At 34.3% G+C, this 18110-nt stretch overlaps 1 long non-coding RNA gene across 1 annotated transcript; it reads right to left on the bottom strand.

The window, feature by feature from the left end:
• Nucleotides 1-244: 244 nt before the first annotated feature.
• On the bottom strand, nucleotides 245-16586 carry LOC114487195 (uncharacterized). Its single transcript, XR_003682043.1, has 4 exons — nucleotides 16185-16586; nucleotides 12353-12430; nucleotides 2651-2737; nucleotides 245-312 (listed from the first exon to the last, which is right to left on the bottom strand). It is a non-coding gene; the product is annotated as an uncharacterized lncRNA (long non-coding RNA).
• Between the last annotated feature and the right edge of the window lie 1524 nt (nucleotides 16587-18110).

The raw sequence follows: 18110 nt of genomic DNA, 5'->3' as shown, positions 1-18110 counted from the left end.
ATTTTAGAGTAATTTTTATATTTCTATATTTTTATCAGAATAAGAGTTGAAACTTAAATAATTTTTAGTAATCAATTGGAATAATTATTTTTGACCTATTATATGATTTAGATTCCAAGTTAATACATCATATTTGCAATACTTTTTGGGGTACATTAGTCTCTTGATGCACTATAGGATTTATTTACTAGCATTTTATTTTGAATACTCACAAATCTCTTGGATTCATAGTTTCCTTTTATGTGCCATCTTTGTGATATTTTGAAATCAGTTGTATACTTGCTTCATGAAGTGAATTAAATGGCTTTACATCTTTAAAAGAAAAAAGAAATGCAGAATCACAGACCTACTTAGTCAGAATCTCTCCATTAGTCATATGCACATTTAAGTTTGAGGGGAATTGGTCCATAACAGTTTCTTTTGGCCATTGAGACAATTCTTGTTTTGCTGGCTGAATGAGAGGAGAGTATGCTGAGGTCAGGAGGATCTGCTTAGCTAAATTTCCTCGTTGGTTTACTGCATTTTGAAAAAGGCACTTAAAAAATGCCTCTGCACATCTCTGCTGTCATTCCAGAAAATCCTCTTGTACCATAAGACCCCTTTTTACAATAAAACTTTGACCTCTATGAGGCTTTTCTTCTGTTTCCTTCACTAAGTCAACTCAAACAAAAAAGAATAAAAGAAAACCATAATTCAGTAAATCAAAAGTGTTCCAACCCAGGTACTTAATTTTATAAAATGTCAGCTTTGATAAAATAAAATAAAAAGGAAATTTCAATCCAGTTTATGAACTCAAAGTTGCTTAGGACCCTGCAGAATTTAATAGTTTCTCAGTGAACCATTTTATTTGTTACAATTGAAATGTAAGCATTAAAGCAATGTAAAACTAACTAAACCTTTACAAAAAAAGAAAGAAAAAAGGCTCCCTTCTTGTCTTACCAACACTGCTATTATCACATAGTGTGTTTCACATGATAAGCTATTCATTAAAGCATCACCTACTGTTTTTTTCCTCCTCAGAACCAGCTAGAACATGATCTGTCTCTGCATGAAGACATTGGACCTCTGACCTTTTCTGTAGCTATTCCAGGCAAGTATAATAAACAGAGTTCACTAGGTTTCTGTAAATCTCTGATTATGCTTACTGTGGAATCCAAGTGTTCATCTCAGGCAGAAAAATTAAGGTTGATTTTCAAATATTATGTACAAACTCTAGCTACTAAGCATTCCATAATGAGCACTTTGACAATTTAAAGCAAATTTTGGTTCCCACTAGGCAAGGATGACATGCTCTGCAGTCAAAGAAAGATGGTATGTTGTTAATGGAGAATATTCACCAAGAATTTAAGATAAATCCAGAGAGCTCTCCTCATTGTAATTTGGGGGAGAAAACCCGACTGCACTTCATTACTGGGACTTTATGTCAGTTTTAGACTCTCCTTTTCTGGTTTTCAAATCGTACCTTATTGAAGAAGGCTAATGAATCACCACCCAGTATCAAGAGGTGGTTGTCCAGGGACATGACAATTGTGGGAAAATGGTTACCTTCCACAGGAACATCACTGACAGAACAGTTCAACACACCCAACTGTTGCCACAGATTAATGCAATGTTTGATAAAAATGAGGAATGAACTTTTATTTTCACCCAAGCCCAAAATCGAATCAGAATTGCACTGATCACATACGTCAAAGAAGCAAGATGTAACCAACTCATGATAAGCAAATTATTCACTTTGTTTAATTATGAAGCAATACACCTATTCTAGAAAAGTTTAGAGATATAGAGAAGCATAAAGAAGATATAAAAATCATCATTATTCCTACCACACAGAGATAACCATGATTAATTATGGCCTGTATTATTTGAGAATATATACACACATGTACACATAAATAAATATATATGACATGAAAATGTATGATAAATAAAAGACTATATACAGTTATAGTATATCTGTATACATATATGCATGTATATATTAATTTATTTGTCCATGTGAGGTTTAAACATGTCTTATGTGTGGATGTATGTATGTGTGTATACAAGCATATATATGTGTATTTATGTGTATATATATTCTCTGTATGACTGTGTGTATATATAATTTTTGTAAGTTGTTTTTTAAAGTTATATACCACAAATACACACACACACACACACACACACACACTTTTCCATGTCAAAAGATCAATATCACTTCAAGTGATATTCCATTCTATGAATTTTACTATCATTGGTTTCACTATTGTTGGACATTTAGGTTGTTTCTAAGTTTTTTATTATCATAGATAACATTGTAATGAAAATCATTTGTACAACTGTCTGATTACTTCCTTAAAAATAATGGAATTATTGGGTCAAGGTATATGGTTTTTTTTGCCTTATGAAATATATTACTACATTATCCTCCTGAAAGTTTGTATTAATTTACCTTACTCCTGGCAATGTATTAGAGTAAATGTTTTATCCTAAACCAAAATAGATGTTATCATTAAAAATTGTTAATTTGATAAACCAAAAACCAATATATTCTTAACAAAGAAATTTGAACTTTTTTTCATATGCTTTCTTCTACTCTTCTATTATTGTATTTATTTTGTCATTATTTGGTTATAAGTCTTCTTTATACATTAAAGAAATTACTCACGATACATTACACATGTAATAAATACTTCTCCATTTTGTCATTTGTCTTTCATTTTGTGGTAGGACTTCTGTGCTGTGGTTTGCAAATCTGAAAAACAATTAAACTTTATATGGTCAAATATATCAATCTATTAATTTGTGCATCCCTTTTTTATTCTGGAACTAGTTCCTCACTATGATAACTACTGTTATCTTTTAGTATATTCCAATAGTTTGTAGTGAGATTCCCCCACTCATTTTCTTTCATTTTCAGAATTTCATAGCTTTTATTACCCGATTATTTTTCAAATAATATTTAGAACATTTTCCCAAATGGACACAAAGTGTTTTTAATCTGAATTGAATTACATTAAATTAGGATGATTTGATAACATGGTCTTCCTATGCAAAACCATAGACTTCTCTTCCATTTATTTAATTTTCAGTCTCTCAATAAAAGTACATAGTTTTCTTCATATGGGCCTTGCACCTTTTTTTTTTTTTAATTAATTTATTTTTGGCTGTCTTGGGTCTTTGTTGCCGCGCGGGCTTTCTCTAGTTGCTGTGAGCAGGGGCTACTCTTCGTTGCGGTGCATGGGCTTCTCATTGCGGTGGCTTCTCTTATTGTGGAGCGCGGGCTCTAGGCATGTGGGCTTCAGTAGTTGTGGCACATGGGCTCAATAGTTGTGGCACATGGGCTCAGTAGTTGTGCTCCCTGGCACGTGGGATCTTCCCGGACCAGGGCACGAACCTGGGCCCCCTGCACTGGCAGGCAGATTCTTAACCCCTGCACCACCAGGGAAGCCTGGGCCATGCACACTTGATTAGTTTTTATCCCTAGGTATATTATATACTTATGTTAACTAATATTAATTGGTTTCTTTTTTTTATTTGAAATACAGGATTACTATTTTTGGAAATAATTTTTTTAATATGTCACATACAAAACTCTCATTTTTAGATATTATTTTTTAACGCTTGATTTACCTAGATTTTCTAGTGACACTATAAGTGTAATTTTCAAGGGATTTATAATTAGGCATGCCAAAAATATAACTCTTAAGATCCCATGCAACCTAAATAAAGAGTATTTAACTTAATTAGTTTCTGATAAATTCAAACATGTCAGTGCTTTCTCTTCATCGAGGCTTAAACTCACCCAACTCATGTTTTGCCCCTTCCTTCACTATACTGTTGAGAGAGTCCCATATGACATCAAGTAAAGGGGCAGCCCCTGTTCTAAGACATCTGTAGAGGGGCAGCCCCTATTCTGAGACATCTGTTCTCTGCTGACACCTTTTGAAACACCCATTCCCCATTCATTGGTGTTCTGGTTATTGCTTAAATGTTCCATGTTCCCTTTGTCCTTAATCATATGGTGTATGCTGCAAATCTGTGTGTACATTCCAACATGATAAATTTGGGATGCCTTTGGTCTCTCTGTCTCTCTCTCTTGTTCTTTCCCTCCCCCCACACTTAACCTCACCCCACCCTTCCCTCAATTTCTGTACCTGCACAGGGACATGGAAAAGGATGCCCTATTCTCTGTGGCTGACCATCATCAGACACTTTTATCTCCGGTACCCCACCCAGCCATCCACACTGATACCCTGAAACTTTTGTCTCATGGGGCAAATCTGTAAGGCCAGTGCCATCATGTACAATTGGGCAAGTTTTATTTCATAATCAATGTCTATAAATTTGTATTTAGGGAGCATTAATTTAATTGCATGAAATGATTTATGATCATGAAAATGACTATAAAATAATTTTTCAAATAAAATGTGATTTAAAAAAAAGTTTCTTATTATGGAGAACTAGCTTTTAAAGGACTATGTTCTGAAAGACTGGTAGTTAATTTTTGTTCAAATACTCAAAAATGTGATTACTGATATTTTATTTAGACTCACTAACAACATATAAACATTTATTTTACTTTTGGCTGTAAAGACAAGATCTTATAGATCAGAAGGGTATTAACATCCCCCCCCCAACGTTTTTTGTAAAAGTGAATAATCTTTTCATTTGTAAATCACCATGTTAGGTGCTAATCAATTACTATGAGTATTAATAATCATGAGAACACTGTTAATAAACTGTAATAGTAAAAATAGCTGACCCCCGTTCTTGAGCACTTAGATGGATATACACTGCTACATGCTTTCTATAGTTGACTTAATATTTGTTGCAAATATATGGATTTGCTTGTATTATATGCAGCGAACAAACTCTGACATAGAAAAGTTAAGGAGTTTGCCAAAGGCACACACTTTGAGAAAGGCAGAACATGGATTTATCATCATAATAAGTCATTGTCTCTGCCCTGAGATTTTTCAGCTAATCAAGCACAGCCTCTGGAATAAGACTGGTTAAGTTCAAATCCCAACTCTGCTACTTCCTAATTTTGTGATCTCTAAGAAGTTACTTAACCTCTCCCTGCCTCAGTTTTACCTTCTTTAAAATGCAAGTAATAGTTTCAACTTCCAGGTTTGATTGAGGATTAAATTAGTTAACACATGTGAAGTACTTACTGGTGCATAGTTAGCATTCAGTAAATGTTAGCTATTGAAAATCCAATTATATAACTGAACGTATAACTATATAATGATTACACAAATTACTATCATTAGCATATAATTACATTTATTGATATTGCTACTAGTTCAACAATTTCATTATACCAGTTTCAGTCGTTTTCCCCATGTGATGAAATATTTACTGATACTTTCTCTTACAATTCATTTTAATTCTGTAAGATAGATGTTAATCATGGCACACATAGAAGTCACAACAGGGTCCAGCTGTATGCTAGGAACGTGAAGAATTTTTAAATAGAGCTTTACAGTTTACGACGCAATTTCACATCATTGCAGCCATTTACCTATATATTCCCACAAGAAAATGTTGCAGTAAAATGCTTCATGAATGTGTTCATTTAAAGCGAAACTATGCTTGCGACTTTGGGGCTTGAGAATTGCCTTTTATTTATTGGTCCAATAAAAAATATCATATTATCTACTTCATCTACTTTTTCTGCAAGGTACAATATTGTTATGAATATATTCTGAATACATTTATGGATTTTATCTTTATCAAATTCAATTTAAATAGTAATTTAATCCAAGAAATCTAGTTCAAATGGGAAAAAATAACGTGATCTTTTTATATTTCTAAAAATCTGCTTTATTTTATTTAGAAATGGTATTGTGGCAATTTTAAAATCTATGCTATTTCCTTGAGACAATTCTGTCTAGGTTTTGGTACAGGTACTTTAAAGAATTTATTTTACTAAGATGTTTTCTTTGTTTACATCTCACTATTTCTAATAGCTTCTTATTTCTTATGTCTAAATGATCCTTTTTTCTTACTGTCAAGTGCTGGTCCAGTTTCAACTTTGATGTTGTTTTAGTCGATGCAAATAGTCTTAACATTAAATAATCTGGATTAAGCTTTTCATTTCTGCTTAAGGAATAACTCTTAATATGATTAAAATACTAAGTCACTCTTTTGGTGGGGTGCTAATTACAATTGATACATAAAATTTTGCTCTTATCTCTGCAGCTGCACTGAGCCCTCATTATATGATAGGAGTTTTAACGTGACAACATGAGATTCAGTCAAGTTTTGTCAAGGGTGGTCAGGACCTCATTAAGGGCAGAATTTCCGATTCAGATGCCAACAGGTGCTAGTCAGCAAACTTAAATTTGAGTGAAGTCTGTTTGTTTCAAGACCAATAGGGGGTGAGGAAGATCTCAGGAATCAGGAGAATGAATACTAAATTGGAAGGACAGCTGCTATGAAGCCCACCTACTTGCTGCCAAGTAACAATGTGTGTTCACTGTTACCAGCTCTTAAGAATTCTTTTTTCCTAGAAATTTAGATTTTTTAAAACGTGAAATCTCTCAATTTTTAAATGTTTGTAATCAATTCAATATTTTTTGAGTTACTGTGGTTTACAAATGTGCCATTGTTGTGCCCATATCTGGCACAGAGGCATCTAGTAAGTAAATTTTGTTTGGAGACAATCTCATTTATAAGGTAGAGTTACAGCATAGGGTCTAGCAAAAGTTCCACGTGTTTGTAATTGGAAACCTCCTCTGCTTACAGGTTCTCCTCCCCTTACATCAAATAACACCAAATTATCTGAAGATTTCATACAGGAAAATAAATGTATTTTTAAAACTGTGTGTGTTTATGATTTCAAACTTATTTTCTTTTATGACTCCCTCTAAACACAATTTCCTAATGAGAACCAACACCCTTAAAGATTTTACTTGCTATGTGTGTGTCTTCTTATCCATATTAAACATTTTATTTAGTTCAGAAAATAAGGCATCAATCCTTTTTACCGGCTTTTACCTCTTACTATTTTCAGATGTATACCCAGATCAAAGATAAATTAAAAGACTTTAGGTTGAAAATGCAACATGCCAGACACATAATCAAGAACTTCACTCAGTCATATGTCAGCCATAGTGAGAAGTCCGCAAACAACTAGACCACAGGTTCAAAACTAGAGTTGTTCACAGCTCTTTAAACTAGTACACAAAAGTTTAGCTTGCAATTACCGTACATAACATACTAAGGATGGGTCTAGTGACAGAGCCACAGGGCAGCCTGGGTGACTTTCAGATTACTATATTTTCTTTTAGACCTTACAGGCCCAGAGTCCTGAGTGAATTTGCTTGGGCAGTTTAGCTCATTTGTCTCCCACTCTTTTCCTATCAATTCTCCAGCTTTCGAAAACATCCTTTCACCCTTTCTGTACCTCCCTTTCCTGGCTTTCTTTCTGGTCTGGGTTTTGCTTAGGTTATTTCATCTCTACGTAGTAACAGAATTTTTTTCAAAGCCTAAACTCTCCTTTATTTGAGAAAAGCTTTCAATATGTTGTTAGCTCACTGTTTTGTATACCATAAAAAAATGACTGATACTGTGGGAACATTCCAATCATTATTGCTGTTACCAGATTTTCCATAGTTATTCAATATCTTAAGCTTGAAATTATTCATTTTCCCTCGGCATACATTTTTTGGACTGAAGTAAAAAGATTTTACATAAATATTTACTTTGTCCATTAAATTAGCAGTCATTTATAAAGGAAATAAAGCCAATGAAAGCCTAGCTTTCCATTTCTCACAACACAACTAATATTTCAGATTTTCTTTCTCATTTTAGACAATTAATAAAGCCTTTTATTCAGCTAGCAGTTTCAAAGATATTCCTCACCATGACCTTACTTATATTCCCCAACTATTGTAGGCAGAACAAGAAACATCACCACCACTCTTCTGAAAGGAAACTGAGGAACGATGGATGGCAGGCACTGCATTAGAAGAAACCGTGAATATTGCCAGATGAACAGGCAACCAGCCACATACATGCTCAAGGTATCTGAATGCTAAAACAACCTGGGAAAAATTGACAAATCCCACTGAATGGGGTGGCAGTAGCAACTTAATGATGGTAATAGCTTCATGATGCTGAATTTGTTTTTAGTTACTAGGCCACAGAGATGATTCTCTACTAACTTCTCACGTCTGTTTCATTATCCTTTAGAATTAGCATGCTCCCCCTTTTCCCTCTTAGATACTGTGGTTCACTCTTCCCAAAATGAAACAGCCATACTTTTACCTTATATTTCTTATTTTCTTTTTTGGATTAAGAGCTATGTCTACCATATTCAATTCAAAGTCCTCCATTTTCTACCAGATATGTAAAGACATTTGGCACCACCATATGTTCCCATTTCAGTTTGTTTGTTTGCTCATGTAACCGTTCATAAAAATTCCTATAGATAATTATAAAACAGGAATGATTTGAGTCACAGGAATAAAAAATATGAATAATACCCATTCCATAACTTTAAAAGTTACCAGTTCTAGGGATTCAGACATGTCAGTAGTTGATTACAATACAAAGTTAGCCAATACTTGATTGCAATACAAAGTCAGCATCCTAAAAATATTAACCAGGTGCAATGGGAATAAAGGAAGGAGAATTATCTGTGCCTTGAAAAAAAAATGATAAAAGTTTTACAAAGCAATGAATTCCCTTAGGGTTTTCTAGGATGAATAGGGGCTAGAAGCCTGAGAGAAAGACCTTTCTGACAAAGAGAACCACATGGCAAAAGAATATGTTTGAAAGAACATTCCCTACTTGGGTAATGATGAGAATGGACTAGGGCATAAGGAAGTGAGGTGCAAGCTAAGGCTGGAATTTAATGTCATGCTAAGACATTTACACTTCCTCCTAAGGACAATGGGTAGCCTTTGGAGGCTACTAAGAAAAAAGAGAGGAATGAGCAATTTTGTGCTATGGAGTATAGGTAACTTGTGGCAGCATAAAGGATAAAAGGAGAAAGCAACCAAGGATGCCACTTAGGAAGATGTTGTAAGTGGTCACACCAGTCCTTCACAGCTTGAATTACAAGGTCAATCAGTGTAATCATTCCCTTGCTTACAATCCCAACTCCTTGGCCTTTCTTGCTGGTTTATTGTACTCTCTGACAAATCACAACAGTAGGTCAATACAACTCTCTCCCTGCTCTATGCCTGCCCATGGCTGGAGGAAAACACAAACCTGCAACTTATTCTTGCCTTAAATTCTAAACAAGATCCTTAATGTTGTCAGACACACATGCTATGCTTTTCTCATCTCACTCTCCTAATTTATTGCATCCTTCTCTCTACCCCAAACTCCAGCACTTCCCCCAAATCCTATGTCCAGGGGATTACCAGACTTCCCACTCCATTGAGAAAGCTTAAGCAGTGAGAAGAGAATTCTCACAAACTCCAAATACCACATCTACCCACCTACCAGCAACTGAAACCATCTAGCTCTGTTACTAATAATTTATGTGTGTGATATAGATTCATATGAAGAAAGATAGAGCAATCTGGGTATGGATGGATCTAGACAGAGCTCATAGCTATAGATATAACTGGTGTTCCTAACTAAAGTCAACTCCTCCATTTGTATACTAGATCCAGTTCTTTCCCACTCCAACATATACCATCAGTTTTTTCCTACAAACATCATTTTATACCTCTCTACATAGCTCCATTATCCTATAAACATGCTGTTATTTTTTTCCATCTTAATCTCTCTAAACCGTATTTCCCTTTTCAGTTATTAATCTAAACCTGTGCTCCTCTTTATAGGAAATTTCCTATAAGTGTTCAAACTTTCTCTCACCAGTTTCTCTATGCCCATCCTCTCTGAAGCCCATTAGAAACACCATAAACACTGCTTTGTCAAGGTCATGAATTATCTCCACATTGCCATTTGCATTGCTTAGCTCTCAGTTTCTAGCATGCTTGATCTGAAAGCACTTTCCCCACTCACCTTCCAGACACCCACTCCCTTGATTTTCCTCTGACTTCACTATTTCCTTCTTCCCAGAGTCTCCTACTAGTTTTTCTTCCTCTCTTCACCTTCATAATGCTTGGTGCCAAAGGACTTGCTCATAGAATTGATTCTCTTTTTGGCCTATACTCACTGCCTTGAAGACCTCATTCAGGCTCATGGCTTTAAATATCACCTGTAAGTGGATGTTCCTTCTAAAACAGTCCTTCTAAAATTGAGATTCTACACTTCAGAGATTTAATTCCAGTCTTCTGCACCTACAGACATTTATATAAATAAAAGTTGGAGGCAGTTTGACATGAATATAAACTCAAATGCCTATTAATGATCTAAATACGTACTAAGTAACCCTTCTTAAACCAGATTTTCACATCAAAGCTGTTATCCTATGTTTTTCTCTCCTCCAGATTCTAGTCAAAAGGAGAGAGAGGTAGGAAAAATAAAGGGTTAACTTCCATGAAGAGAAAACAATTCCTTTCATATGATCTACTTTTTTCTCCCTTCCCAAAAGACTTCTATAGGAAATGGAATCAGAGTTCTACAGAAACCAGCTTAGAAAAAAAAGAACCATTCTCACAAGATACTCATCTGCTGACAATCAGGGAAAAAAAAAATAGAATTAATTGATTGGTTGAGAATTCTTTGGTGAAACATTTATAAAGCATGAGAAATTTGCATAGTTGCTATTTAAACAGGCTAGATAATAACACTTTCTAAGAAAATAAATGGGGAAGAAAAAGCCTTTTTAACCATACGGCTGCATATATTTATATAATCTCCAAACTGCAAATCAACTATGAATTACTCATTATTTCAGTATCTATATATTCCAACAGATATTTGCTATTGCCAAGATGTCTTTTTCATACAGTTGAAGTTCAACTGTATTTGTATTTCATGCAGTTTTGCTGTCCACATTGATACCCATTGAAAAGTGATGACTATTTAGAAATTTTAAAGAATTTTTTTTCTAATTTGGCTGACCAAGTTAACAGATGTCTCATATAAGACTTTTTATACTAATTCTTCCTGATGTTAGCAACATTTCAAGATAAAGACAAAATTACCCTCTGCCACCTCTCAGCTTGACAGAGCTGCTAATCCCTTTTTACTCAGTTTCTACATTTGAGGATTTTTAGATCTTCATAACCTACTCTGTTTCCTTGTTGGGAAATGCCTGATCTGTTGTCAATTTTAAGTAACTAAGTCATAAATTTTTGACTTGATCCACACTTTAATGGAGAAGAGTCAAATAGTTCAAAACTTAAGCTGCTGACCTTGGTATTAAGTGTAATTTCCAATAAATTAACTCTGGGCATGTGTATGAAGAGAGAGAGGCTTCTCAATGATTTAGGTGTTGTACTCCCAGTCTGTAGACGGTAAGACATAATAAGGTCTTTTTGCCCCCTTTTTATTCCCATTTATTCCCATCTTCTGCTCACCTTGTATTAATTTCACTAATACAACTAATCAAAAGATTTATATAACAAAGTTACCATTTCCTTGGGGATATTTACCAACAGCTGACATCAAGACCTCACAATAGGAAAGAGGTGAAAATTGTTTGCTAAAATGAAATATTAGGTCTATAAAACATTTTAATTATACACACTTAAGAATTCCTACTCAGAATTATCTGAAGGCTCCTGCCTCTCTTGAATCCAGGTCTGTTCAGCTTTCATAGGATTCCTTCATTCCCTTAAGGCCACGTTTCAACAATAACAAACTAGAAGATAAACTGTTAAATACTTGAACAACGAAGTTTTAATTTGGACATAGTGCCAAGTTACTAATTTCTCACCCTTATCCCCACTTAATTGACTGACAGAGCCTAAATGGACTAGTGGATCCAATCTCCATTAAACATTACTTGGGGTAGGAAAGTAATGCCCATGTTTTCAATACAGCAAGCCAATAATGTAGGAAATTATTCTGGCCTAATCCTGCAGTTTTCAACCATGGAACTCAAAGAGGACCCAGGCTTCCATACTAGAGAAATAATTAGCTTCTTGGAAGGTTGTCTATGATTGTTTCAGAAGTTTTGAACAAAACCAAACAAGATAAAACAAAATACAAACAAACACTAGATGATTAATAAATACAAGCAAACCCATAAAGCAATGTCCCCAGGGTTAGGAAGGAAAGGTGTAAGCAAATCCTAGAAGAGGTGTTCCAGTGGATCTGACCATGTCAAGGCGCTCTGTTAAGACATTCTCAGTACAGGTTCCTGTGGGATTCCACCCTGACCAGCGTGGGATTTTGCCCAGACTTAAACTTTGACCTCAATCATTTTGATAGAAACTTCTTCATGGAGGGGGGAATTAAATTTACTAAGATTAGGAAAGATGAAGAAGCTGACCTGAAATTAAAGTGAGTGGAGCATAGTTGACAACAGAGCCTCTGGAGTTGGACTGCTGGGTTAAGACTTCCAATTTTTCTGAAAATTAAATGAGATCTCGTGTATAAAGCATATATCACAGTGCTTGGCATGTACTACACCATCAATAAATATTATTAATATCATTATTATTGAGCCAAGACTAAATGAATATTTGAGCTTTAATTCTATAACAATCAAATCTATCCTTTAACCATGGGCATAGAAATGTTAAATAAGACAGTTTTGACCTCAAAAAAAGACAAGAGTAAACACACAATTATTATGCAACAAGTTAATTGCTATGCTAGAGGTTAGCACAGAATCTTCTGGGAGCATAATGGTATAGGGGGATTTTTTCCTGGAAAAAATAATTATGCCCCAAATACAGTATTACATTCTGTGAATAGACATAAAAAATGTGGCTCTGCCCCTTAAGGATATGGTAGAGTTTAGGTCAACTGAAGTCTCAACTCAGGCTTTGTAGTTTCAAGGTCACTGGTGTTTGCATAAAATGTGACTAAATCACATTTACCCCCTTTAGTTCTTCCAGTCTCCCTCCAATCATTGATTTTGTTGTTTCCCTTTAAATCCTAACAGTCTTAAAACAGTGTCCTATGGAGAAAAAAATTTTTAAAATCAGTAATTTAAATAAAAGTAGTTATATGAACTCCACATTTCTCAAAAGAGTCTCCTTCGTGTACACATGAATTATAGTTAAAATGTGACCCCAGTAGCATCTGGAAGGAAATTCCAGTGTGGCATATAATTTACTCTCTGGCTCTAAGATTATTTTCTCTATACTTCTGATATCTTTAATATATTAACTGTAATTAAATTCTTATGAATGTGGAGTAGGTAAAAATACCTTGGTGCCTCTCAAAACTGCATTTGATGAATAATGTGAAAAATACGTCCCCTCAACACCTGCTGAGTTCCAACTATAAAGTAAAACTGGTAGTAGCAATTTTAGATTAGCATTCAACAATTACCTTACATTTATTAGTTCTTTTAAATGTTTTATTAGAATTGAAACAACCAATATTTGCTCATGTTTCATTAAATCCCATTTTCAATGTTCGGCTCAAACCTAGTGATAAAGGAGGGTCCTTTGAGCTTAGTGGTAATATCATCTAAGCCTGAAAATAACAGAAAAGACCTCAGAGTCAACATCTCTTTGGTCTAAGGTAACAAGAATACCTGAATAATTACTCAAAATTATAATACTAATAAAACATGAATAAAGAACCACTTACAGTTCATCCGGTATGAATTATTTTAAGCATGTCTAATAAAAGAAAGCTTTAAAAGAGCATTAGCAGAATTTATTTAATTGCAATGTGTGCAGGGCAGTGTTATATTATGTACCTGTGGCTTTTCAGAATCACACACAGTCTTGTGTTTAATGTGTATAATCAAACAAGAAAATAATAAAACTGGAAACTATTCTTCAATGGTAAACTTTTGCCCACTGAGCTGTCAATTGTGGATGGATTCATGATTGATCAGAATAATACACAATGGCACAGTGTAATTCTTTAGTGTGATGTTGTAAAATGGAGTATTGCTTCTGTTATTTTATCCAGTTTGCTTTTATATGACAGGGTTTATTGTGCGTTATGTTGTAGCTCATTCCTCTGTTCACAATGCCTACTGATGTGTAATTATGACTTGTCTGAACTGTAAGAAGGAGCAGAAAGTGAAAGGAAATCTGCAAGCACACTTGATTTATGAGTCCTGATACTATATTACAGTCCTAATCTGCCTGCTTAACTTAGCTTCGGGCTAACTTGCTGTATAACATGCTTATGATTAGCACTGTAGCAAGTTGTGGAAGATTTACTCTGAAGGAGCTACTAGACTTTTTTTTTAATGATTTAGCCATTATTTCAGTTACAGGTAAGGCAATAAATTATTTCTTTTACAAAGACCTCGTGTCAAGGAATAACCATTATGAAGGCATTTTTATGTGGCAACAAAGAGCAGTGTGGGGAATGTTTTTTCTGCGTTAAATATCTTAAAAGTTATTGGTTATGTTTTATGATAAAGCCAGGCATATTCCTTTTCTTCTTGTTTTTTCATATACAGTAGCTTTTGCCTGGTGCTATAATTGCACTATGAGAATATCTATTTTGATCCAGGGCATCTGATTATTTTTGCAAGAGTGGCCAAAAATAGAAATACTATGGATGAGCAAATGAAAGCAAACCCATAAAGTAATGACCTCAGTGTCAGCAAGGAAAGATGTAAGCAAATTTGCCTTTTTTAATCACCATTCGCAAAGACAGATACAGCTGGAGTTAAGCATCACAGTACCATTATTGAATCCTAGCATATTCAATTCACATGCTTTTAGTAAATTAAAGTTATAAATTACCCTTTGTTTCCTCAGCCAATCTAAATCACCAATAAGAAAAATACTCTTCTCCAAAGCTTATCTGTGACCAGGTTTTGTTAAATATCTAGCAGAAAAAATAACTTGAAAAATCATCTGTAGCTCATACTTTGGTATGAAATAAACAGCTTTGATTGAGCATAAGGACATGCAAGCATCTCTGAGTCATTACAGAAATATCTTTAAACAATATCCATGAGATGGATATTCCAGAATTTAAAAAAATTCTGTCATTTATATCATCTTATTTTTAATTGTCTTTTGTTCAGCTTGGATTCTATTTTCCTATTTTCTATTCCTCCTGAATATTGCTTCTATAATCAGCAGAACATGGGTTTTAAGATCCAATGAACTGAAATATAAATTATTAACTGATTACTTCATGGTAAAAAACAAAGTTCCAAAAGAGTAGCATAGAATTGAACTCGTGGTGGACAACAGAAGGGCTGTGATTGTGAACACAAGTATCCTTAAGCTTATACAACTTTGGAAAAGTTAGTCAGAACAATGATCTTTTGTAATGAACAATACACCCTATTAAATTCTGGATTTGCAAGAAATGCTTTGCAATATTTTTGGTCATTCCATGCTGAATAATTAGTTCATTTTCTATTTTTCGGCACAAAATGTCAGCCTTATTTTGGACTTCTTGAGGTGAATTCATACTAAGAACCCTTCAAGTGCCATAATATCATTTAGTAAATTTGTGACTGAGGAGGGGGATTTTTCTCATTTGGGCGTCATTGCAGATAGCGTCTGCCAGAATGTGCAGATGATATTTACTGAACTAAAGGTCTAACTAGTGGGAGATAGCCCTAAATATGTACTTCCTCTACCAATTATCAAATTAAACTTGATTCTTAGCCATTTGAATGAATTGTAGCTGGAAACCAAAACGGTTTAGATGCACTTTGGATTCAAGTCGACTTCTTTTAATTTGGTACTTGTGAACTGTTTCTTTAATGGTTTAACTATCAGTGGAAAATGAGAGATGGAGCTGCATTCGATTAGAATGAGCCCATAAACCATGTACTGTTCTCGCTACACCAAATATTTCAAGGCTGGAATAGCTCACCCTCAGAATAGACAACAAATCTCCTCTATGCAACCATCCTAATCAGTAAGAACATCATTCTCTTGAATGGATGGGTCTAAAAGAGTAGTTATCAATTTTCTGATGATAAAAATCATGAACTAAAAATAAAAATAAAATTACCCTGGGTAGGAACTGTTGGTTAGCATATTTTCAATGACAATCTCTCCTCTATTACATCCAAAGAAACTACACACAGTCTCCAGTGACCATATATTTAACTACAACTCAAGGCATACCTTATTAATTCACCTGAAATGGTGATATATTTTTTTAAAACTCTGAAACATATATTTTACCGCCTTTCACGAGCTAAGGTCTCTTACCAATTATAGTCTCTGTACTCAAGAGCTTGGGTCTGATTCTCCAGTCTTCACTCAGGCAAACTTCCCATGGCCATCAGTGCTTAACACAATCAGGTTGTCATAACACTGCTTAGGAGGCTGTCCTTGGTGAAAACTCATACAATGTGCACATTTGCAATAGTCCTTATACCAGTAGGCAAAAACAACTTCATGAAGTGAAAAATTTGATAATTTACCCAAGTTTTTCTTCCAGAGAATAATTAAAATAATCTTAGTTTTCTTCTAGTCAGATTTCTAAACAGACAAATTTGAATTAACAAGAAGATAGCAAGGCATCTTTGGCTGATAATCACATTATACAGTAATAAATGAATCACCAACCTTAGAAAAGTCATCTTACCCAGCTGCTTCATTAGCAAGCATTGCTATTTTCTCTCCCAAAGAGCCTTGGACCAGATATCAGAAAATCTGGATTCAGTTCCTTTCTCCATTACATAGTTCTGAATCTTTGACATGTCATTTCACATTTATTTATCTTGTAATATGTATCAATAATTGCCTTAAACACAGGATTTAGTGAAAATTAAAAGCAAAAAAGTAGAAGAATTTTATAAACTGATATCCATATATATATAAACATATCCATATATATTATATATGTAAATAAGTTATATATGTGTGTATTATCACCATCACCACCATGATCATCTTATTATCATCTCATTGGACTTTCCATCTCAAATTGCTTCCCTTAAATGATGTTGCTATCACAGCAGCCACTCAGTTTCCCAGACCCTAACCTAATCATCTCTGGTCACACCATGTACACAGTAATCTTACTTATAGGCTTCAGGGCCTCTCACTAAACCCCTGAAGTGCAATTCCTCTCCAACATACCTAATTTTCTCTTACTCCTATATGGAAACAAGCTATCATATCTGGAAGAGTTTCTTCTCCAACATTCTTACTCAACTCCTTTGGAGGGAAATTTAAAATCTATATCCTTTGAGAAATCTTTCGCAATTAATAGAGATTTGTTATGCCATTTGCATCATCCCGTGCCACCTAATCAAGTCTAAGCCCTGTGTATAAACAATAGCAGTGCAGCTTGTGAATCCAATATTATTTTTGTTCCTTCCTACTGAATTTGTTATTTGATGTGCATTATAGTCATGCCTGCATTTTTGTTAACTCTCAAAGACTAAATAAAGAACTAAGACTAGCCATGCTCAGGGAGCATGTCATATTACAGTGGAACTGTGCCTTCCCAGTAGATGCTGGCTTTCCTTTTCCTGATAATCACTCAATGGAAAGCCACATTTACTAGAAATATTTAGAAAATTTGTATTGACCATTTACTTGGGTTAACTTCTGCAAATTTAAAAAAAAATTAATGAGTTCTTGACATCCAAAGCCTATAATTTAAGCAATAACTTGTACAGGTGAAAATCTTTATAAAACTATATTCAGTAGGCTTTGAAATTTTATTTTTCAATGAACAATGAAAAGTAACATATTACAAACTGAAAGCTTAAATTTTAGCAACACAAAGTAAAACTCAGGCTATTTCAGGAAGATGAATAAAATAAAATAAGTTTAGTCATACAACATGAGCACTTACTGTACATAATGGAATACATATATTATTGTTTTATACAGAAGTAAAAGAATCATGGCCCTAAACTCGGGAAGAATATAACATTTATAGTGAAGCCTGTCTTTGTCATATGGTTTTTATTAAGGATGGTGATCATTATCATCAGAGTCTATCTGAAAGTAATACTGTGCTAAGTACCTACCTTAGTGGCTTGCAACAAAATAGACATTCATATACCTGTCATTCTGTGGCTATTTCTATGCATCCAAGCATCTTACCTGTCTCCTGGACTCTCGTTGCTGTCAAAAAAAAAAAAAAAAAAGGATATGCAATTACAATCTGAAAAGGAA

This window comes from Physeter macrocephalus, chromosome 2 (assembly GCF_002837175.3).
Source record: "Physeter macrocephalus isolate SW-GA chromosome 2, ASM283717v5, whole genome shotgun sequence".
Classification (NCBI taxonomy): Eukaryota; Metazoa; Chordata; class Mammalia; order Artiodactyla; family Physeteridae; genus Physeter; species Physeter macrocephalus.
The sequence above is the reverse complement of the archived record's forward strand: the minus strand, read 5'-3'. Positions and strand labels throughout refer to the sequence as shown.